A 26,130-nucleotide genomic window follows, 5' to 3' on the forward strand; every position below is an offset into this window, starting at 1 on the left:
TGTACTGAAGGATATCTTTGAATTTGTTCAGTAAGAACTTCACACGTGACATTAAGGTTTTTTACTTGTGTCTGTAAAAGTGCTACGTCAGTTGTAGTCTTTTCTTGTCTCGTATTGAGCTGGGAAAATTTAGTGCTGAGTTCGGTCATCTGTTTGGTCAGTGTGGCGTCTATAAGTTCCACACGCTTACATAAAGTGTCATTACCTATCTTGATTGCTATGAGATCAGATTTGATTTCGTCATTTTGTGTTTTTAACTGTTCATTTTGTGTCTCTAATTGTGCCTTTAAGGTTGCCATGTTTTCGGCGTTTTGTTTCATTAGCATTTGTAACGTGTCGGCAATGTTTATCGTTTGCAAGGTCTCTGCCCCCGCCGCGTCATTAGACGTGACGTCATGCATTAACATGGGCTCTGATTGAGATTTTGAAATTTTTGTAGTGGACGGCCTATCGTCAAAATTTTCGTCAACACTTGCGTCAATGTTTGATGAATCGTCACTACCGGTTGCTGTCGTAAAGTCATTTTCTAACACTTGTCTCACGTCCGAGTCGGATTGCGTCTGAATAGTACGTCCTTGCTGTTCCATTTTTGCGTATTGTTTTCTAGTTATTACCATGCCACACGTGATATATGTTTCAAGAAAATTTTTGACACTGATTTTAAAATAAAATGTAGTTGAGCATGAATCGCTCGTAGCAACAATGGCTGTCTGTTAATTTAAAAATATAAACTGAATTTGAGATTATTGGTAATGGCTGCTGGCCATGTTACATGATATCGTACAGAAGTCGGCCATATTGTACACTCGTGTATTGGTATTGTTGCATACGTTATTGTTTAGGGAAAAGTACTGAGAATGAAATTTATCACTGAAACTGTTATGCAGAAAAGAAACACTACAGAATTTACTGAAAAGCTAATACACTGAATTATACGTCTGGTCAAGCCTACCAATGCAAAGATGCTGCGTCTTACCTTATTTTGCTGGAAGTTTCATTGCGTCTTCCCGCAAAATTTCAGAATTGGAAAATATCTTCAGATTTTGTTATCTCTCATACATTGACGTCCAGGTCCAGAAAGTTGATTTTTTACATGAAACAAAGAGAACAATGTAACAAATGACAAAATAACAAGTCCGACACGCAGTCGCCAATATAAAATAAATAAAAAAAATAAAAAAATGTTATTTTAAATATGTTAATTATTCTATCTGTATGATGGTGATTGTGATTGCAGTTGTATTTGCTTATCTGGAACGTGGACGTTTAATTATTCGGTATCAGACGCTTGACAATGGCTTTTTCGTAAAGGCAATGTTACTCGTAGTTGACCGTGAAATAAAACTGAATAATCGGACTTCGTAATTAAATCGTTTCCAAAGACTGCTGCGGTAGGTGCGGACTCATAATCTAAATCTCAATATTACAATAATTTGCCAGCCATGCCAATACGTCGTACAGAGGTGATTGTCTACTAAACATAAAAAAGTTACACAGTTAGTTAAATCAGATATATTCAATGAATAAGCCTACAGTTCATAATCCTACTTACTTTTATAAATATAAATTCTTTACAGAATCGAGTGCCTAGTGTGGTTGCAACTCGCAGTATTCTTCTATAACATGAAATATGGCGGTGTGCCAGACAATAAAATAAAATACGTGCTTCTCGCACCACTTCAACCAGAGCTCTCCATTTCTTAAACAAACATAAGAGTAACGTAATTGTGCCTTTGTTTTATCAGCGACACAGCGCTGCAGTTGTGTGCCATAGGCTTTATTTATTTGTCGCTGATTATTTATTCAATTAGTATTTCGCGTTTCCGCGGAAACTCACGCTCGGCATGCAAATGTGCCTTTATAGTATGTAAAAAAAACATTCATTAAAATGACACGTTCCACATCATTACGAAATATCGTATTCATGATCTATGGAACAAGAATTAATTTAATGTAATGTAGTCTAATTATATCATATTGATGAATAGCCATGAAGAGTAATGAGTTACCGAAATTTTTGCTAATACCAGTAACCAAATCTAAACTTCGAAGTAGAAGACGACAGTTTTTGTAATAAACCGTGACTTTTATCAAGACCCTTTCGTCCCTGTTAATTAACCACGAAAGATGTCTGATATACCTCTATTCTGAAGTAACAAAGTGTGCATGCATTTAAAGATGGTGTGCATGATGTGATGTTCTGTGATGGACATACGAACCCAACACGTAATCGGATTGTTAACTAAGTAAAATCAAAAGTTTCGTATCGGTTTTTCTTACCAGCTGCTAGGTGTTTGAATCTAAAATAAGGATACAAATTTTTGTGCCTAAGCGACAATCGAACTGCACACCTACCGTGCATCCACTAATATAGCTTAAGTATCAGTTGCTTACTCACCAATAGTAAGATGTGTGCGTGTTTGACCAGAAATAACAACACCTATTGCGATTGTTGGCAACACATGAAAGACATTAAAAATGTACATTAATTTTCACTAACAGGCTGGTGTGCACGTGATAGGGCTTGAAATGAAATTATGAATATTTTTTTACTGGATCAGGATTCGGACCCACATACTTACCTTTGGAGGAGGCCTAGAGAAGATTGCAGTCTTGGGAAAAGGAACGAAATGATTGAACTATACTTTTCCGAGAGATTCAGATCCTCGAAAGAGGAGATACGAATTCGAATCACAGTCCAGCACCAAATTTTTCAACGTCTCTAGTTGAATCAAGTAGAAGTAAAGTAAGAGCCCTGTTCCTTTAAATGGCTATCGGTTCATGAAATAAAATAAAATTTTCTGATGTAAGTAAGTTTACTGGCGACTGTATTTCTGTTTACCATGACTTCCGCTATGTCATTTCCCAACGTAAACCGGCTCTGCCCAGTTGGTAATGAAGGAACGTGATGTTTAATGAGGATTCTGGATTATAACGTCTTTCTCTTGATGTTACCAGGGGTAAAGTAAATCTGTTTGTGCCTCTTAAAAGTAAATGCCTGAACCCACGCATTACACCTGTGATAGTTCGTTCCGCCAGACCATTGTGGCCACAATTCCCAGCCCCAGGAGTGTGCTGTAACAGATGATGTGCTTAGCTTACAAAATTAGTCACGGTGGAAAAAACGCGAGTCTATTAAATGGGTAAGTAGAAGTAAGCTTCTGAAGCGGAGATTATGCTGTTCTCATGTCAGCAGGATGTAAAGACTCTTCTAGGCATCATAGGCTCGATGTGAAGCCATTTTGAAATTTTCACAAATTCAGCAAATTTCTTAGTTCGAGAAAATCCACTGGGAAGTGTGAAGTTACCGGGTAATTCGATTATTACCGTCATTATTACTATGATTTTCTTCATACCACTGCTGGAGCACTGTACTTAAAGATCATGTGATGCCTTTTGGTCACTATAGAAGTACATGAACCATGGACCCTGCCGTTCATGGGGAGGCTTGGTGCCTCAGCGATACAGATGGCCGTACCGTAGGTGCAACCACAACGGAGGGGTATCTGTTGAGAGGCCAGACAAACATGTGGTTCCTGAAGAGGGGCAGCAGCCTTTTCAGTAGTTGCAGGGGCAACAGTCTGGATGATTGACTGATCTGGCCTTGTAACGTTACCCAAAACGGCCTTGCTGTGCTGGTACTGCGAACGGCTGAAAGCAAGGGGAAACTACAGCCGTAATTTTTCCCGAGGACATACAGCTTTACTGTATGATTAAATGATGATGGCGTCCTCTTGGGTAAAATATTCCGGAGGTAAAATAGTCCCCTATTCGGATCTCCGGGCGGGGACTACTGAAGAGGACGTCGTTATCAGGAGAAAGAAAACTGGCGTTCTACGGATCGGAGCGTGGAATGTCAGATCCCTTAATCGGGCAGGTAGATTAGAAAATCTAAAAAGGGAAATGGATAGGTTAAAGTTAGATATAGTGGGAATTAGTGAAGTTCGGTGGCAGGAGGAACAAGACTTTTGGTCAGGTGATTACAGGGTTATAAATACAAAATCAAATAGGGGTAATGCAGGAGTAGGTTTAATAGTGAATAAAAAATAGGAGTGCGGGTTAGCTACTACAAACAGCATAGTGAACGCATTATTGTGGCCAAGATAGACACAAAGCCCATGCCTACTACAGTAGTACAAGTTTATATGCCAACTAGCTCTGCAGATGATGAAGAAATTGATGAAATGTATGACGAGATAAAGGAAATTATTCAGGTAGTGAAGGGAGACGAAAATTTAATAGTCATGGGTGACTGGAATTCGTCAGTAGGAAAAGGGAGAGAAGAAAACATAGTAGGTGAATATGGATTGGGGGGAAGAAATGAAAGAGGAAGCCGCCTTGTAGAATTTTGCACAGAGCATAACTTTATCATAGCTAACACTTGGTTCAAGGATCTTAAAAGAAGGTTGTATACCTGGAAGAATCCTGGAGATACTAAAAGGTATCAGATAGATTATATAATGGTAAGACAGAGATTTACGAACCAGGTTTTAAATTGTAAGACATTTCCAGGGGCAGATGTGGATTCTGAGCACAATCTATTGGTTATGAACTGCAGATTGAAACTGAAGAAACTGTAAAAAGGTGAGAATTTAAGGAGATGGGACCTGGATAAACTGAAAGAACCAGAAGTTGTAGAGAGTTTCAGGGAGAGCATAAGGGAACAATTGACTGGAATGGGGGAAAGAAATACAGTAGAAGAAGAATGGGTAGCTCTGAGGGTGAAGTAGTGAAGGCAGCAGACGATCAAGTAGGTAAAAAGACGAGGGCTAATAGAAATCCTTGGGTAACAGAAGAAATATTGTATTTAATTGATGAAAGGAGAAAATATAAAAATGCAGTAAATGAAGCAGGCAAAAAGGAATACAAACGTCTCAAAAATGAGATCGACAGGAAGTGCAAAATGGCTAAGCAGGGATGGCTAGAGGACAAATGTAAGGATGTAGAGGCCTGTCTCACTAGGGGTAAGATAGATACTGCCTACAGGAAAATTAAAGAGACCTTTGGAGAGAAGAGAACCACTTGTATGAATATCAAGAGCTCAGATGGCAACCCAGTACTAAGCAAAGAAGGGAAGGCAGAAAGGTGGAAGGAGTATATAGAGGGTTTGTACAAGGGCGATGTACTTGAGGACAATATCATGGAAATGGAAGAGGATGTAGATGAAGACGAAATGGGAGATAAGACACTGCGTGAAGAGTTTGACAGAGCACTGAAAGACCTGAGTCGAAACAAGGCCCCGGGAGTAGACAACATTCCATTAGAACTACTGATGGCCTTGGGAGAGCCAGTCATGACAAAACTCTACAATCTGGTGAGCAAGATGTATGAGACAGGCGAAATACCCTCAGACTTCAAGAAGAATATAATAATTCCAATCCCAAAGAAAGCAGGTGTTGACAGATGTGAAAATTACCGAACTATCAGTTTAATAAGTCACAGTTGCAAAATACTAACGCGAATTATTTACAGACGAATGGAGAAACTGGTAGAAGCGGACCTCGGGGAAGATCAGTTTGGATTCCGTGGAAATGTTGGAACACGTGAGGCAATACTAACCTTACGACTTATCTTAGAAGAAAGATTAAGAAAAGGCAAACATACGTTTCTAGCATTTGTAGACTTAGAGAAAGCTTTTGACAATGTTAACTGGAATACTCTCTTTCAAATTCTGAAGGTGGCAGGGGTAAAATACAGGGAGCGGAAGGCTATTTACAATTTGTACAGAAACCAGATGGCAGTTATAAGAGTCGTGGGGCATGAAAGGGAAGCAGTGGTTGGGAAAGGAGTGAGACAGGGTTGCAGCCTCTCCCCGATGTAATTCAATCTGTATATTGAGCAAGCAGTAAAGGAAACAAAAGAAAAATTCGGAGTAGGTATTAAAATTCATGGAGAAGAAGTAAAAACTTTGAGGTTTGCCGATGACATTGTAATTCTATCAGAGACAGCAAAGGACTTGGAAGAGCAGTTGAACGGAATGGACAGCGTCTTGAAAGGAGGATATAAGATGAACATCAACAAAAGCAAAACGAGGATAATGGAATGTAGTCAAATTAAATCTGGTGATGCTGAGGGAATTAGATTAGGAAATGAGACACTTAAAGTAGTAAAGGAGTTTTGCTATTTAGGGATTAAAATAACTAATGATGGTCGAAGTAGAGAGGATATAAAATGTAGACTGGCAATGGCAAGGAAATCGTTTCTGAAGAAGAGAAATTTGTTAACATCGAGTATAGATTTAAGTGTCAGGAAGTCGTTTCTGAAAGTATTTGTATGGAGTGTAGCCATGTATGGAAGTGAAACATGGACGATAACTAGTTTGGACAAGAAGGGAACAGAAGCTTTCGAAATGTGGTGCTACAGAAGAATGCTGAAGATAAGGTGGGTAGATCACGTAACTAATGAGGAGGTACTGAATAGGATTGGGGAGAAGAGAAGTTTGCGGCACAACTTGACTAGAAGAAGGGATCGGTTGGTAGGACGTGTTTTGAGGCATCAAGGGATCACAAATTTAGCATTGGAGGGCAGCGTGGAGGGTAAAAATCGTAGAGGGAGACCAAGAGATGAATACACTAAGCAGATTCAGATGGATGTAGGTTGCAGTAGGTACTGGGAGATGAAGACGCTCGCACATGATAGAGTAGCATGGAGAGCTGCATCAAACCAGTCTCAGGACTGAAGACCATAACAACAACAACAGAAGTAGTTTCCCAAGAACAGGTTCTTTCCCTGTCTACGAAATCCTTTTCATGTTAATATCAAACATCAGTAATTACTGGTAGATTAGATTAAAACTAAAGTAATTGATGAAGACGTTAGATGATAACAAAAACGCGCTGCGCCGGCCGAAGTGGCCGTGCGGTTAAAGGCGCTGCAGTCTGGAACCGCAAGACCGCTACGGTCGCAGGTTCGAATCCTGCCTCGGGCATGGATGTTTGTGATGTCCTTAGGTTAGTTAGGTTTAACTAGTTCTAAGTTCTAGGGGACTAATGCCCTCAGCAGTTGAGTCCCATAGTGCTCAGAGCCATTTGAAAAACGCGCTGCCTTTCTTCATTTACTTGCGCCTAGAAATGGCTATGGAGTACTGCCAAACGCAAAGGCAAGAGATCTTACTGCATTCCGATATACGTCGCTGTCAGTTCTTCCATATTATTTGGTCGACATGACCTGTTTCAAGTTGTGTATGACAGACAATGTTTTAGAAAATCAGTTGTTTTCCTTTGCAATAAAGAGAAAGACTTTCATTCTAAGTATCGAAGTACAAAATTTTCGCAATATTAGTTCAAATTTAATATTCCCTTCTATAATGTAGGAAAGTATTTCACAGTTGCAAAACTCGCATCCGACTCATTGACCTTACACTTAGTCGCTGACCATAAATTCTAGCTCAGAGTGACACCAGATTAAGTAACCTAATATAGCGAAGACTGTTTGCCAGTGCTCTTTCTAACCGGAAAATACGCAATTCACTCATTGGGCTCCATAAGTACACTGTAACAGTAATTTCTGTGTGTATGCAATGCATACGGATTAGAATTTAGTGGCGCTCTCTCTTCCACTTCTGTATACAATATGCCTGACCTAAACGAGCCCTTTATCATTACAGGCCCTGGGCGGTGCAACATCATACTGACAACAGTAATGTGCTTATACTGACAACCTGACTGTTCGTTTTACCTAATTTTGTAATCATTTAAATAAAACAACTTGACCTTCCAGTGGGAGACATTTCGTCCCTATTTTCCGTCTGTGAAATTTGTCAGTAATCTTTTTGCCTTACAGCCAGCGAAATGCGGCAGAGTACGTCCGGTAAACGATTCACAAACCACGATTTATTGCCGTTAAGACGATTACTTTAAACAATGTCGTAGCTGAAGGAATTTAGTTTCTTCTTAAATCGTCTCAATCAGCAATGTTCACAGACATCTCAAATAGGAAAAAGCTCATTATCCAGGTACGAAGGTTGTAAAACAAACTTCCCACAGTTTGTGTCAGGTTGAACTTTTCGTCTGATAGCTCTGCGTAAGTATTTGGTCTCTGAGGTATCACAAGTAGTGTTCCTGTAGCTGTGGGAATCACTGGTTGAAAACGAGTTTAACACCAATGGGTGCAGTACTGCTAAATATTCTGAATGGTGGTCTGTTGGGCTGATGAGAGGTTCATATATCTATGGTCTGGGTTCGATTCCTACGTGCATTACCTATCTGACGTAATAATGAGAGTGGTAACATTTCAGGTAGGTCATTTATTGTAATAAATGTGAGCTTACAAGCCTTAAGGACAGTCTTACTTGTGATAAGGTGTTCCCTGATATTTTTAGTATCGGAGTATTACTTTACATCTAGAGTTATTGCGATACAGAGTAGTGTTTTCTAGTAGTGACTTGTTGGAACCATTTTCAATAGACGACTGTACCAAGGAGCGATTAGAGGACCTGCTAGATAGCTGCGTTATGTGGGTTGTATGCGAATCAGGTGAAACGCAATTCAGGTCGTTCGGATACTTTTGAGCATGACTGTACATTTCATTCACGTAATCACCATTTGCTGTTGTGGTCCTCAGTCCAAAGACTGGTTTGATGCAATTCTCCATGCTACTCTATCCTGTGCAAACATCAAGGTATGCCACAAATTCCTCTTCACCCCATTTTTTTTCAGTACCTCCTCATTAGTTACGTGATCCATCCATCAATCTTGAGCATTCTTCTGTAGCGCCACATTTCGAAAGCTTCTATTTTCTTTTTTGTATAACCTTTTTATAGTCCATGTTTCACTTCCATACGTGGCTACACTCCATACAAATACTTCAACAAAAGACTTCCTGACTGTTAAATCTATACTCGATGTTAACAAATTTCTCTTTGTCAGAAACTCTTTCCTTCCCATAGCCAATCTACATTTCATGTCTTCTCTACTCCCACCATTAGCAGGTACTTTTCTCCCCAAATGGCAAATCTCATTTATTACTTTAAGTGACTCATTTCCTAATCTAATACCCTCGGCATCATCTGATTTAATTCGACTACATTCCATTATCCTCGTTTTGCTTTTGTTGATGTTCATCTTATATCCTCCTTTCGAGACACTGTCCATTCCTTTCAGCTGCTCTTTCAGGTTCTGTGCTGTCTCTGATAGAATTACAATGTCATCGGCAAATCTCAAAGTTTTTATTCCTTCTGCATGGATTTTAATTCCTACTCCAAATTTTCCTTTTGTTTCCTTTACTGCTTGTTCAGTATGCAGATTGAATAACATCGGGGAGAGGCTACAACCCTGTCTCACTCCCTTCTCAACGACTGCTTCCCTCTCATGCCTCTCGACTCTTATGACTGCTTTCTGTTTTTCTGTACAAATTGTAAATAGCCTTCTGCTCTCTGTATTTTATCCCTGAGACCTTCAGAATTTTAAAGAGAGTATTTCTGTCAACATTGTCAAAAGGTTTCTCTAAGTCTACAAATGCTAGAATCGTAGGTTTGCCTTCCTTGATCTATTTTCGAAGATAAGTCGTAGGATCAGTATTGTCTCATGTGTTCCAGCATTTCTACGGAACCCAGACTGATCTTCCCCGACGTCGGCCTCTAGCAGTTTTTCCAATCATCTCTAAAGAATTCGTGTTAGTCTTTTGCTACAGTGAATTATTAAACTGATAGTTCGGTAATTTTCACACCTGTGAACATCCTCTTTCTTTGGAACTGGATTAGTTATATTTTTCTTGAAGTCTGAGAGTATTTCGCCTCTCATACATCTTGCTCACGAGATGGAACAGTTTTGTCGTGGCTGGCTTTCCCAAGGCTATCAGTAGTTGTAATGGAATGCTGTCTACTCCAGGAGACTTGTTGCGACTTACGTCTCTCAGTGTTCTGTCAAATCCTTCACGCAGTATCATGTCTCCCATGTTATCTTCATGTACGCCCTCTTTCATTTCCATAACACTGCCCTCAAGTACATTGCCCTTGTGTAGACCCTCTATACAGGGTGTCCCATTTATCCTGACCATCCTAAATAACTGTTTGTCCAAATGCAAATTACACAATGTTTTAAGCAAATGTTCCTTAGCCGTCAGGGGGACATCAATCAGTATGATTTCCTACGTTGTAGCTTTTTTTTTTTTTTTTTACATGGCACCCTGTATTTTTTATTCGGTAATTCATTTCCTCTCCTAAAGACCTATTCAAAAGTGTATCACAGTGTACCATTCACTGAAACACAACGTTATTAATTACGTAACACAACATTGACTTTGGACCCGGGATCACGAACTCGTCCACATGCTGGAGTTGTCAGAAAACAAATGAAAACCACGTAAAAACATAACACAAAATTGACTTTGACTCTGCTGTAGTATTGCCCAGGAGTATAACATTCAAAGGTGCTCATAGTGGTGACCCTGGACATCGATACACTGGTGCACTCGTTGAATGAAAGAATTATTTACTGCTTCCAGTATTGTCTGCTGAACCAGAATTACAAGCAAGCATGATATGTTCCTGCATACCCTCTGGAGTTGTTGAAATATCGCGATAGACAACGTCTTTAATGCATCCCCAAAGTAAAAAGTCCAGAGGATTTAAATAGGTGACCTAGCAGGCAAAGTAACGGTTCCTCCTCGACCAATCCATCTGGCAGGATAACTTCGGTTCAGAACACGACGCGCACGGAAGGCATTATGTGCTGGACATCCATCGTGTTGATACCACATAAACATTCTGGTTCTTAGCGGCACTTCATCCAGAAGAGGAGGAAGAATTCGTCTGAGGAAGTTGGCATACGCTGTGCCGTTTAGACTACCACTGATGAAATAAGGGCCAATAATTGTAGTACCAAGCATCCCACACCAGACGCCGGCCGGTGTGGCCGTGCGGTTCTAGGCGCTTCAGTCTGGAACCGCGTGACCGCTACGGTCGCAGGTTCGAATCCTGCCTCGGGCATGGCTGTGTGTGATGTCCTTAGGTTAGTTAGGTTTAAGTAGTTCTAAGTTCTAGGGGACTGATGACCACAGATGTTAAGTCCCATAGTGCTCAGAGCCATTTGAACCATTTTTGAACCACACCAGGCGTTAACTCTCCACTGACGCTGATGTTCCACTTGTCTAAGCCATCGGGGATTGTCGCTGGACCAATAATGCATGTTACTTGTATTTACCTGTCCTTTGTTTGAGAAGGAACGTTCATCTGTAAATAGAACATTGGAGAAGAAGTTCGGGTTGGCGAGGATTTGCTGCTGTGCCCACTGACAGAATTGCACACTATTCTGGAAATCATTCCTATGTAATTCTTGATGTTAGTGTACATGGTAAGGATGAAACCGGTGAAGTGTAAGAATACGATGTACACTAGTTTTAGGAATGCCAATCTCGTGTTAAAGCTCTCTTGTGCTCATATGTGGATTCATAGCAACAGAAGCGAGAACAGTAACATCGGCAACTTCGTCTGAGCGAGTGCTACGACGACTGGGTTGCCGTGGGTTGAATCTTCCAATTTCCTGAAGCGTCGCAACAAGACGAGAAAACATCCGTCGGGAAGGCAGGTTCTTGTCAGGACATCGCTCTCTGTACAGCTCCGCTGCCTGCGTAGCATTTCACCTACCTTCAACAACAACAGCAAAAGAAACGCTATGTCTATGGAAGTTGTAGGAATGACTGCCTTTACTGTATGCCTATTCTACACAACAGTACTTAAAAGAACTAAAATACTGTACTAAATGTATCCGTACATAACAAAACAGTATTGTAATTAGTGTTCTGCTAACTTACATTCCCCATAGATGAGTAACATTTCTACCTTTTCTTCGTTGGTGTACAATCTACTTACACAACGCTTCAACTGACGATGGTTGACGGAATGACGTGTGTGCATTCTACTTATGTTTACGTTGGTCCTCTGCCAACGTCATCACGTGGATGTGTTCCTTGACCCCGAGTACCTGCACTAAGCGCTAGGAGCGTCAACGTCAATGTTGTGTAATGTAATTAATAATGTTGTGTTTCAGTGAATGGTACACTGTGATACATTTATGAATAGTTCTTTAGGATAGGAAATGAATTGCCGAATAAAAAAATACAGGGTAACAGTTCAAAGAGTTATACCGCTGTTCACATCTTCGTAAAAAACAAAGCTGCAACGAAGGCAATCATGCTGACTGATGTCCCCCTGACGGCTAAAGAACATTTGCTTGAAACATTTTATAATTTTCATCTGGACAAACAGTTATTTAGGGTGGTCAAGATAAGTGGGACACCCTGTATACTTCTTCCACCTTTCTGCTGTCCCTTCTTTCCTTAGGACGGGTTTTCCATTTGAGCTCTTGATATTGATACAGGTGGGTCTTTTTTTTCCAAAGGTCTCTTTAATTTTCCTGTAGGCAGTTTCTGTATTACCCCTAGGGATAGATGCTTCTACATCCTTACATTCGTCAATCTGTTTAGCCATTTTGCACTTCCTGTCGATATCATTTTTGAGACGTTTGTATTCCTCTTTGCCTGCTTCATTTACTGCATTTTAATATTTTCTCCTTTCATCAATTAGATTCAATATCTCTTCTGTTACCCAAGGATTTCTACTCGCCCTCTTCTTTTTACCTACATGACTCTCTGCTACCTTCACTATTCCATCTCTCAAAGCTCCCCATTCTTCTTTTACTGTATTTCTTTCCCCTGTTCTTGTCAATCGTTCCCTAATACTCTCTCCGATACTCTCTATAACCTCTGGTTCTTTAAAGTTTATCCGGGCCCCATCTCCTTAAATTTGCACTTTTTTGCAGTTTCTTCAGTTTTAATCTACAGTTCATAACCAACAAATTGTGATCAGAGTCCATAGTTGCCCCTGGAAATGTCTTACAGTTTAAAACCCGGTTCCTAAATCTCTGTCTTACCATTATGTAATCTATCTGAAACCTTCCACTATCTGCAGGCCTCTTCCATACATACAACCTTCTTTCATAATTCTTAAACCAGATGTTGACTATGATTAATTTATACTGGTGTGCATAATTCTACTAGGCGGTTTCCCCTTTCGTTCCTTACGCCCCAGTCCACATTCACCTACTAAATTTCCTTCTCCTCCTTTTCCTACAATAGAATTCCAGTCCCCCATGACTAATTTTCGTCCCCTTAACTATCTGAATAATTTCTTTTATCGCATCATATATTTCTCCAAGCTCTTAATCGTCTGCGGAGCTAGTAGGCATATAAACTTGTACTACTGTGGTAGGCATGGGCTTCGTGTCTATCTTGGCTACAATAATGCGTTCACCATGCTTTTCGTAGTAGCTTATCCGCGTTCCTATTTTTTATTCATTATTAAACCGTTATTTGATTTGGTATTTATAACCCTGTATTCACCTGACCAGAATCCTTGTTTCTGCTGCTACTGAACTTCACTAATTGCTGATAAGTCTTTCAATTTTCCAACCTACCTGCCCGATTAAGGGATCTGATATTCCACGCACCGATCCGCAGAACGCGTTTTGTTTCTCTTGCTGACGACGTCCTCCTGAGTAATCCCCGCCAGGAGGTCCGAATGGGGGATTATTTTACCTCCGGAATAATTTACCCAAGAGGACGCCATCATCATTTAACCATCGAGTAAAGCTGCATGCTCCCGGGAATAACTATGACTTTGGTTTCCCCTTGCTTTCAGCCGTTCGCAGGACCAGCACAGCGAGGTTGTTTTCGTTGATGTTACAAGGCTAGATCAGCTAATCATTCAGACTGTTGCCCCTGCAACTACTTAAAAGGCTGCTGCACGTCTTCAGGAACCACACGTTTGTCTGGCCTCTCAACAGATACCCCTCCATTGTGGTTGCACCTACGGCTATCTCCATCGCTGAGGCACGCAGTCCTCCCTACCAACGGCAAGGTGCATGGTTCATGGGAGAGAAAAATTACCATTTAAAATACACGCCGCGCCGAGTGGCCGCGCGGTTTGAGGTGCCATGGCACGGACTGCGCAGCCCCTCCCGCCGGAGGTTCGAGGCCTCCCTCGTGCATGGGTGTGTGTGTGTTGTTCTTAGTATAAGTTAGTTTAAGTTAGTTTAAAGTAGTGTGTAAGTCTAGGGCCCGATGATGTCAGCAGTTTGGTCGCTTAGGAATTCACACACATTTGAACATTCCTAAAATACACGATTTATAGGTATTCGCTTCCTAGTGTATAGCTTTAAGTTATTAAACTATCACACTTTTGACATTAGATCCAACAACGTGTAGTATACCACTTGACTGATTTTTGTACAAAGACATTAAATAAAAAAGTTGGCATCGGATAGCCACATACACAACTAGTGACATGGGCCGACTAGCTGAAGAGTGGAGATCACTAGTTTTAGGTCCCTCTGGTAGGTGGCACTCATGCACGCCCTGTATCCGCGTAGCTGCGATGAGTAGCGTGTGTGCTATCACAAATACATATTCGTTTCTAGAATTAACATATTAACTGAAAAGTATGAAAGGGGAGAGGTGTGCAGTAAAAGAGCGCGTCATTACAAACCAGTAGGTTAAGGTAAACATAGCAAACTTTCATTTTCACGAAAACGCACGGGAATCACTTGTGCGTGAAGAAGCAATTGTAACAAGAAAGAGCGTCAAAGCAAAAATGGCTTCAAGGAAATATTATCAATGTATAAGAGGCCTATATTGACGTATTAAATTGATCCCTGAAGTGAAGGAATATTGTAGGGGAGAAACTGCAAATATTAAAAGACAAAGACAGCGGGCGAAGGGGTGGTAGATAATCACTTGTGAAGCAACATGCTAGAGGAAATGGTCGTACTGAGAAATTTTGCTATATGAATAAGTATACTAGAAGAGGGTGGGGGTGTTATAAAATACACAGTAAAATAATGAATAAATGAAGACCACTAAGCAGTTTACATATGTCTAGAAATCACGATGTTATAGGCAGAATAAAGCACACTAAAAATAAAACAAAATGGGGGGGTGGAGGTAGATTCTAAGGTGGATCATCGCTAAAACGTTGAACGACACTTTGACTATGGATGATGACTTGTACATCATAAAATAATAAAAGATGTACCCTAGGCGAACATGGAATTCTAAGGAAAACAAACTCTGTACGTAGGCCAGCACTGAACAGTAAACTTTGCTTTTCTGCGGGAAGCAGTGGCTTAAAGCCTTGCAGAAATGTACGCTTTGCAAGTCGAATTGACAGACATCGTTTTTCTCTGTGTTTGAAAATTTCGAGTTCTTCCCTTATTAAATGAGTGAAATGTTAATAAATTTTAAGACAAAGCTGTATAGAGAGAATATTTTTAAATCATGCATTTTAAATGTTGAATAAGTGGATGACACATACCTATACTAGACTGAGTCAACTTCTTCCACACTGGATACAGATAATGTGATTCTATATGAGTATGCTTCACTTTTATTTGTAACCATTTCCTGTAATATTTTTTGTTGTAAAAATTCCACATCTGTTCTACAAACAATGTTGTAGTATTCGTTAATAGGTAGAATACCTACTTTCTTGACGACTTTAAACTCTGTCTGTCTGCAGCTCCTTCACGCATAAAAACCACCCTTACATCATGACAGCACTTTCATATATACTATACGCCGATAAGGGCTGCTAACCTCCTCGACATTCGGACACCTGTAGAAATCTTATGCTCTTGGATGGGTGCGGGACAGAAGTTATGGACTGGGTTCACTCTGTTCCTTCACGAAACGAGGAATTTAGCGGTCTACTTCTGGTCAGCTGCAGATTAAATGGGTGACACTGATGTAGGGAGCGTTGATCAAAGAAAATGCAAGATCTTTCAGGCCCTAATTTTATGCTAAAAATGTGAGAAAGCTCTGTGTCCCCCATCCGCATAGGGAAAAATGGGCAATCGTATCGTAAATTAGACACTATGGTTAATGTGCTAGAAAGATCGCCATCTGGAATGCTTTCGTGTGTATGTTCGAGGATTCACAATGAATGGACATACCGTACAGTCATCCACCTATATTTGAAATGGTACTCGCAAAGTAGAGGAGAGGCAGTTTAGCGATGATAAAGGAATTTGGAAGCATGCTGCCATGTCACTGGTTGGCGTTGTAAAAACTGGTAATATTCCTAAAATTGGTCGCACTATGAACTGTGATACTTATTACAGTACCTTGGTGGTTTCTCTTCCATCCCCATATGTCGACTGGTATGTTTTTGACTACCACATAATGATTGACTGAAGTCTGTTATTTGAGATGGAGAAAGAGTCTTGGTGGAGGGGTAACTGTTTCTGGGTACGGCTAGCACCAAAACAGTGAGGGCTCAGTTGAAGCGGAACACAAAGCCATCAGCTTTCCCGCCACTAAGAAAGTAAGCTGTTACGAAAAGCTTCACAATGCCATGATTCTCTTCCAGTTCCATTATGTAATGACTGTCTTATTTCAGTCATCTACATCTACATCTACATTTATACTCCGCAAGCCACCCAACGGTGTGTGGCGGAGGGCACTTTACGTGCCACTGTCATTACCTCCCTTTCCTGTTCCAGCCGCGTATGGTTCGCGGGAAGAACGACTGCCGGAAAGCCTCCGTGCGCTCTCTAATCTCTCTCTATTTTACATTCGTGATCTCCTCGGGAGGTATAAGTAGGGGGAAGCAATATATTCTATACCTTATCCAGAAACGCACCCTCCGAAACCTGGCCAGCAAGCAGAGCGCCTCTCTTGCAGAGTCTGCCACTTGAGTTTGCTATACATTTCCGTAACGCTATCACGCTTACCAAATAACCCTGTGACGAAACGCGCCGCTCTTCTTTGGATCTTCTCTATCTTCTCCGTCAACCCGATCTGGTACGGATCCCACACTGATAAGCAATACTCAAGTATAGGTCGAACGAGTGTTTTGTAAGCCACCTCCTTTGTTGATGGACTACATTTTCTAAGGACTCTCCCAATGAATCTCAACCTGGTACCCGCCTTACCAACAATTAATTTTATATGATCATTCCACTTCAAATCGTTCCGCACGCATACTCTCAGATATTTTACAGAAGTAACTGCTACCAGTGTTTGTTCCGCTATCATATAATCATACAATAAAGGATCCTTCTTTCTATGTATTCGCAATACATTACATTTGTCTATGTTAAGGGTCAGTTGCCACTCCCTGCACCAAGTGCCTATCCGCTGCAGATCTTCCTGCATTTCGATACAATTTTCTAATGCTGCAACTTCTCTGTATACTACAGCATCATCCGCGAAAAGCCGCATCCAGTGTGTGTTGTGGGAGCAACAGCAAAGTGATTTTCACAGTGCGATGTTCAGTTTTCTGTGAGAGCCAATGGATCAAAATGTGTAAATTTCAGTTTAGAACCTGACACAGACCTCGAATTGCGGAGAAAACAGACCCTGTCTTGCGAATGATAGTCTGTGGGATATGATCTTACAATGGTACAGGCAACGAAACTATTCCCTGGTCTGTGAAAGCGACTTCCATCACTGCCCACCTGCTCAAGTGGATCAAAACATGTATATTTAATAGGATCGCCACCTATGCTCGATGCCAGCCCACAGACGGTATTTGTTTTCGGTGTATCGGGAGAGAGAGATGTGGTAAAAATCTTATCTGGTTATCTGTCGAATGAATTTCGTAGTTTTTCTCTGTTGAATGGTACAAAATAACGATGAGAGAATGTTTGGGTGACAGAAGTGAATGTACCCTGAGGGGCGTGGATCTACTTGGTACTGTAGTACCTATACGTAGTTTGCAAACGCATCGCAATGCAGTAGAAAAATCCTTGTCATAGTACTTCCAGTTCTCGTAGCTGCTTGTATTGTCTTTTTATACTACTACCTCGTGTAGCAGGAGAAAGCTTCGTTCGGCGCTGGTCTTACACACTGTACACAGCTGATGGCGCTACGACATGTTTCCATTTCCACCAAGTGGTCAAAAAAGACGGTCCTGTAGCATTAACTCAGCTCAACCCATTCTCTGCAGGGTGCGGCAGGTAGTAGATATAGCGCTCTCCGACTTGTGTTCAGTTCCGACTTAAACCGGGATGATCAAATAGACAAAGCTTAGAGGCTGAGGAACAGTTAAATGATGAAGAGGGACTGCCTAAAAACCATGTTGGAGTTTTGCTGTATCAAATAGATTGGAAAAGCTGTCTCGTTTCGAGATATGTGTGTCCCACGAATATGATTCACCAGTGGCTGTAATCATTAAAAAACTTCTCCATAGGATCCAACGCAGGTATGTGGTTGAATGGAGACACTTGATTCCAAATTGTAGACAGCGTTTCTACCAGAAATCTTGACGCTATCATCGACTCTTCTATAGTAGAAAACTTATATCTACAACTTCAAAATGGTTGAAATGGCTCTGAGCACTATGAGACTTTGAGATCATCAGTCCCCTAGAACTTAGAACTACTTAAACCTAACTAACCTAAGAACATCACACACATCCATGCCCGAGGCAGGATTCGGACCTGCCACCGTAGCGGTCGCGCGATTCCAGACTGTAGCGCCTAGAACGCTCTGCCACACTGGCCGGCACTACTACTTCCTTGTGCAGTTACCTTACGATACTTCGTGTGTAGTCAGACATTTGTTTACTATAAGAGGGAGTTCGAAAGTGAGGATGCGTCCTGTGACAGTGGTAGACCTTGCCAAAAATGAGTTTAATATTCTAGTCCTGTGATGATGACGAGACAGATAAGAAACGATATTTTTCTACCTGATGCAAGAATACTTAATGGGAGTCTAGCCTATGCCATAGTACTATACAGGATTTTCACAATATGTAGCAGTAGTTTAATGACGTGAAAACGCATTTAATGTCCAATTTCTTCTATCTTCGAAAATAACTAGAATAAGCGCGAGGAATCTACATTTCACGTGAGAAATTTGAGGTGTATCGTCAACAACATCGCTGCCTCGAACTGAGTAAAGTAGATTTTTTAAACTGGAGGGTCTACGTTGGGGTGTTAGAACTACTGTTTACACTGAAGCTGCAGCTGCTTGTTTCCCAGTAGTAGCACTTGGGCGGCCCGATCGGGGCATTTATCGCCAGTTCCTGTCTCTCTGTATCTCCTCCATGTCCGAAGAACATCGCTTTGGTTCACTGCGAGATGCCTGGACACTTCCCTTGTTGTGAGCCCTTCCTGGCACAAAGTAACAATGCAGACGCGATCGAGCCATGTTATTGACCGTCAAGGCATGGTTGAACTACAGACAGCAAGAGCCGTGTAACTCCTCCCTGGTGTAATGACTGGAACAGATCGGCTGTCGGACCCCCTCCGTCTAATAGGCGCTGCCCATACATGGTTGTTTACATCTGGGAGGATTTAGTGACATCTCTGAACAGTCAAAGGGACTGTGTCTGTGATACAATATCCACAGTCAAAGTCTATCTTCAGGAGTTCTGGGAACTGAGGTGTTGCGAAACTTTTTTGATGTGTGTGTGACAATGTTCCTGATAATAATAATAATAATAACGTCCCAAGCGGAAAAAGCACTGTAAACAGTTCAGAGGCAATCTTTATGGAAAGTGCCAGGTAAAATTGTCTATCGCTCTGACTTCTATTCCCAAAATTTATTGTCCATCTGCAAACTGGAAAGTAATGTCGTTACATGCCATGAGTTTTTTTTTTCAATATTACAGGCGGCATACAAACATTTTTATCGTGAAATCTAAGCGATCATGGACGGTGTACTGTCCTTGCAAGCTTTCTTCCTACTTTTATCAAAGTCGTTTTTCTTAGCTGCCTGGCTGCGTCGTCAGCCGAGCCACAGTGCACACAGGCGTATGGCTGTTGCGGACAGATTGATATCTCAGTGCGAAGTGTCTCTTCTGCTATCTCTCTGGCTGTATTTATGTATGGGCGCAGCGGACCGCCGAACGGAATATCCGCTATGAGTAGCTCTAGGCACGGATAACAGCGTCCAAATGGCCCCTTCCTCGGACACGTGTAAATTAATATCTCTGTCATTTGATAACTTACAATCTTCTGAATTTTTATATAATTAAATTTACGTTTTCTTTAGTTACTGAAAAAGTTGTAGCTCGACTCCATTCGAACTTTGCCGGCTATCATTTTTAAAGCGGAACTGATGGTAGAACATTACCTCTGAACTGCCTCTTTAAGATTCCGTGTAACGATTGTTACTACAATGTCTTGAAACGTGGTACAGCAGTATTATTTCAGCAATATAATCAAGTGGTGTAATTACAAATTACTATAACAAGTACAAATGATAGTTGATTTATTATGAATAAGGATGTTTTGTTCCAAATTTAGATTTTAGTAAATAACTTGTAAACTAATAGAGGTAGCTTAATGGATTCATATAGTTAAACCAAGGTTACATACGTATTTCAATATAACTGAGTCTAATATTTAGTTCCCTCAATTTTTCGTAAAAAAAAAGCCGATTTGGACCAAAATATTGCTCCGACCAAGTTGAGACTTGTAACTTTTGATTGTGACATACATTTGCACATTCTGAACAACTTTTATATTTCTAGCTACATTATTTAGCGCCTTCAGTTATTCATAAAATATTATATTTAGCTGATCATTCTGAAACTTCACAAAGTTTGGGAAAGTTATTTGAATTTTTAATTTCATTCGTATGTTATGGTGCAATCGTTTGTACGTTAAGTACAGGCACATTATGATGACGTGACACTGTTAGTAGTGAACAGGGGTAAGTCCCGACACACGCTCTAGCCCCTGTATCTCTCACAATGATACAGCACTTATTTCGCCACTCTTACCAGGTACGAAATGTTGGTGTGCAATTCAATAAAATATTTTTCGTAATGTCAGTTTGGAGCGAGGGTCGGTGCAAACATTTTCAGGCCCCATGTAAACGTTCCTAAGGCGCTTCCCGATTTTTATATGTTAAATTTCGATACTTTGCTTAAAGTCAGGAAATTTTGAAGCAAAACAAACGATGCCTCTTTCAAGAAACTTTTTCAGTTCTCAGAGTTTCCCATAAATTTGATTCTTTACAAAAGTATACTTTCTCTCGTGCCTTCTTAGACGCGAACTTTTTTTTAATTGCAGTATAATCTTATGAGCAGGATAATTCTGCTGTGATGATAACTAATCCAACAAGCCACTCATGCCCCACTGTAATTCTCAAACAATTCTTAAGCCTTGCAAGAGCGCTGAGTGACCGCTCTGCTTGTCATCAGAATCAGGGAAAGTACAGAAAATCTGTAAACTTGAGTCTGTATTTGCTAATATGTTACTAAACTTGCAGTTACGAAGAGCATTGAGAAAGTGCAGAGAGGGATGTGGCTTAGAGTCAATCAGCTACACAAATATTCTTTAACAGCAAAATTTATTCATTCATATCCTCCTTATTAATGTCTGTGCCATGTTTTTTTACGTGCTCTGATAGTATAGAATCGTCTGGGCTTAGAAGCCAAATGTGTTCACCATGTAGTGTATGGCATGGTGTTTCATCTACAAAGCGTATTCTTTAGCTTTTCCGTTTGTCTAAGCTGCGAATCGTCACATTCAGGCCAGGTGATATTCCAGTATTTTCTGCCACCTTGCAACTTCTAGCATAAATAGAACCCCAAGTATTTCTCAGCTTACATAATTCTTCCACTTTTACTCTGCCACTTTCAACGTCTACTGTGGCTTCCCTAGCTCGAAGGACGACTTGGTTTGTTTATTGCAGTTAATACTTTGTACACACAGGAGACATCAAGACACACTGAAATGAGTTGAAATACTTCTGAATGCCCTTTAGCTCTGTGCATGCCTGCACAGTCAAAGTTAAACTCAAAAGCAATCCCAACCGCCTCTTTGTGATCGTGGCAAACGCTTAGAAAATGGTCGCACGGCGCATATCAACGAAGAAATTAGCAGCTCCCAACTATAAAAATCGGTTTAAGACACTTAAATCTTTCACTAATTAATATGCTGTAAATTCTTATATTATTATCATATGACAATAATTAAGCAAGTTAGACTTGTCAAAGCCGGCCGGAGTGGCCGAGCGGTTCTAGGCGCTACAGTCTGGAACCGCGCGACTGCTACGGTCGCAGGTTCGAATACTGCCTCGGGCATGGATGTGTGTGATGTCCTTAGGTTAGTTAGGTTTAAGTAGTTCTAAGTTCTAGGGGACTGATGACCACAGCAGTTAAGTCCCATAGTGCTCAGAGTTATTTTTTTTTTTGACTCGTCAAAACGAGCACCGCGACTGTCAGTATCCAGAACCAGAACTTGACGAATGGCATGAGGTTTAAAACCTATACAAGCATACTCCTGCATACTGTGTAATGTCTATGTTCGATATGGCTAGAAAAAACTTATTTGAGAGTGATCACATTGTCCTTAATTTGATGAAAACCTTTCTTGTACTTCCTTTAAAATTTGGTATTAGTTGTCGGAAATTAAAATACTTTCGTAAATATTACGGCACTTAGAAGTATATAACAATATCCCGCAGCTTCAGTGAGGGCCTCTAACATTCAGGCCTTTTGTGCAAAATCGTATGTGCCGATTCTAAAACTTGCGTTTGATTTCTCCAGGCCTGGAGTCATTTTTTCCCCTCTTACCCCCTTCCCCCTTGCACCCTCACGCCTGACCTCTCGCCCACTACTCCCCTCCCAAAACGCCCGCCCTGTCGGAGCACATCAAATGTTAGTTAAATATACGTCATTGGAAATCAGGAGAAAGGACATTTTAAGCACACGACACGTAAGTCATACAAGAATCTTAAAAATTAAGTCAACAGAAAAAATGTTAAATGAAGCGCTCGCAGAAAGAAGACACTTGGAAAGAAGTCAGGAGTTAGGCCCTACCTGATGTAGGGTTACGTCAGGACGCGTCTTCTGTGAGGTCGAGCAGACAATGGACTTCTCACGTGCCGTTGTACGTAGCACTGACTAAACACCTCAGGGGAAGCCACCAGTACCAGGTTCGTTTGCCATAGGATCGTGGAACACTGACAACAGTTACAACTTCAGCCGAAGAAGTAGTAGACAGGGAAAATTGTAGATAAAAACTGAGAAGAGCAGGCAAAGCAGAGTGTGCGAGATTGTGAGATAAGTAGGTTGATTTCCATAATCGTAATGTAGTTTGTGGGTGCATATTCATTTGCATCAATAATGTAGAAAACTCTCTTCCCTGAACTTCCACGAAATGTTGCCGTGACCTGGCACGTTCTTGTTGTTAATGTTAATGTTCTCTCTGAGAATATTCGTAGACTAATTATGTAGTTCTTAAATAGTTGGTTTAGTGGCACATAATACAAAACTACCTGACTAAGAAGTAGTAATAATAACAAATTGTGTCGCGGTGTTTATGCTGTTAATCGACAGGTGAGTCCTCAGAATTTTAGAGACAGGTATTACAAATCATTAAAATCTTGAAGATGGCTGGAGGCAGCACCTATAGAATGCGATCTTCGTGAGGAAAAGATGAAAAGACCTAAATCATCTACAAACCATTTTTCCGAGCATCCTCTCTAAAAGTGGTCTGCTTACTGGCAGGATACAGGGATGTTACAATATTTTAAGGGTGGTGGGTAGATAGCGATTAAATAGCAAAAGGTTGGGTGGGTCGTGTGATGGCATTAAGTTACCCGAGACATAATTAAGAAAATATTTCATTGGATTAATTTCTTTTGGTGTAACACTGTAGTTACGATAAGGCTGTGGACATAGTTGTGAGTCTCTGCCTGAATAGAAATAGGATAAAACATTTTTAAAATCATCATGAGGGCACTTTAAATCAATATCGTAACTATTTTAAAGTGAGATCTTTACTAGTGGCAGTCCATTGCAAAGCTTCGTTGAAGGTTGGAAACTCTGAGATGCAATTTCTGAATTATGATTGTGAAGACAGATTGTGAATTTCGTGTTCGGGTCCCGGCACATCTCACAGCTTTTATCGATTACAAAATTTCGGAAGAGCATACACTATGCAATAGTGTGTATTTACTTACACTACCAAAACAAACTTTCTTTTGTTTGTAGAAATTAAAAAGGAAACCGTTAAATTATTGTGATTTGATGGATTACAAATATGTGATTTGAATAATTGAACTTGTAACGTTCAGATCTGAAATGGGGTAGGGATATTGTATTGGAACACATAAAAGATGAAGGCTCTGTGCTTACAGAAGAAATGCGTTGCCTGTACTGATGTCAGTCATAGTACTCTTTGCCATTTAAGGGAAAGACGTTGGCACAACATTAAAATCTTAACAGCCAAATGCAGCTTCTCATACTAACACTTTACCACTTTACATAGTAATTAATGACGCAACGTTAGTGCATTTTCTTGTCTGGAAGTGCTCGACGAATACACATGTACGCAGTACACGTGCAGAACGGCATGCAACATTCTTTTTCCCTGGATGACTGCCTTGACCTTGACACGTGTTTGAGTTGCAGGGCAAAACAGACTTTTATTCATGTTTCATCACACTTTGTTTCCTTTGCGCGGCCAACTGGAAACACACGTTGTTCTCGTTGCTAGCATAATTTTATACCTAGTTCTAAAGCAACACCTCCCCCTCCCCTCCCCTCCTCGCCCCCATCCTCCCGTACTCTGTCGTCGTATTGTTAGTTTTAGTATTTCTCGTTTCCCACCAGTGACGCGCAGTATTCTCTTGGTACTAAAATTTTTCTTCAGGTTTGAAATATAGTTAGTGGAGCATTAACAGATGGTGAATTTGTCTTCCTTGAAGTTCCGAAAATTTACCGCTCCCCATTAGTGACAGAGTTCACCTATTTTGAATATTAAGTTTCTCTTTCAGAACCCAAAAGTGACCGAAGTATTTCTCTATCCACAGTCATCGTCCTTTTTTAAAAAATTTTGTTCTCTTTTCTGCGGCGACTTGTAACCAATGTGCAATACTCACGTCTTGAGATATATTGTGGCAGCATGCAAGATGACAGCATTTTGTGACAAGAAGCTGTTCCTTCACCCACATACATTGTCTGCTTCGAAAGGATATCCTTCTGCCTTGTATACACTATTCATAGGGACAGTGTGTCACAGGATGGCACTGCAACACGAAGAATGTCACACACTTTACAGAGACTAAACCGTAAGACGGCTTACATGTAAAATTGCCGTTATCCCAAAAGCTGGGCTGAACACGTCAGCTCTTTACTATGCGTGATCCTGTTGGAGATAGCACGCTGTTGCCTTCCTCTGACCTTCGAAATGGCTCACGCCGACAGTTGTAGTGTGGTCACACACAAGTGGTGTGACCTGCAGCTTAAAGAGGATGCCGAACCACGGGGCACATTGGTATTTTTCACATTAGAAAACCATTGCCATAGTTGAAGTCTTTAACCTATTGTTTGTAACTAAATGTCTTTTGATGATGAAGTTCCGCGTTTCTTGACAGAGCGTAGAGGAACGATGCGGGAGACCCGCACCGCCGTACTAGTCAAGGTCCTAGTGGAGGTGGTTTGCCGTTGCCTTCCTCCGACCGTAATGAGGATGAATGATGATGATGAAGACGACACAACACAGCACCCAGTCATCTCGAGGCAGGTGAAAATCCCTGACCCCGCCGGGAATCGAACTCGGGCCCCCGTGCTTCCGAAGCGAGAACGCTACCGCGTGACCACAAGCTGCGTACAGATGTCTTTTATTGTTCTAAAATACGAAGAAGTACAATGTCGTACAAATGTTATCATAAAATCCTTCAAATTATTTTCATTAAGCAAGAAATTTTCTCTTTAAGTGACAATATCAATGTACATTTTGTATCAACAATAATACACTGAGGTGACTAAATTCACCTCATGATGTCGTGTCGGACCTCCTTTTGCCCAAGGTAGTGCAGCAACTCGACGTGGCATGGACTCAATAAGTCGTGGGAAGTCGCCTTCACTAATACTGAGCCATGAGGCATCTGTTGCGAAAGCGTTGCAGGTGCAGGATTTTGTACACGAAATGACTTCTCGGTTTTGTCCCATAAACGTTCGAAAGGGATTCATATCGGTCGATCTGGGTGGCCAGATCATTCGCTCAATTTGTACAGAATCTTCTTCACAAACCAGTCGCGAATAACTGTGGCGCAGTGACATGGCGCATTGTCATCTGTAAAAACACCATCGTTGAACGGCGGCAAATGGTCTCCAAGTAGTTGAACAGAAACATTTCCATTCAATGATGGATTCAGTTAGACCAGAGTATC

The sequence above is a fragment of the Schistocerca piceifrons genome, chromosome 1, assembly GCF_021461385.2.
Source record: "Schistocerca piceifrons isolate TAMUIC-IGC-003096 chromosome 1, iqSchPice1.1, whole genome shotgun sequence".
NCBI classification, from domain to species: Eukaryota; Metazoa; Arthropoda; class Insecta; order Orthoptera; family Acrididae; genus Schistocerca; species Schistocerca piceifrons.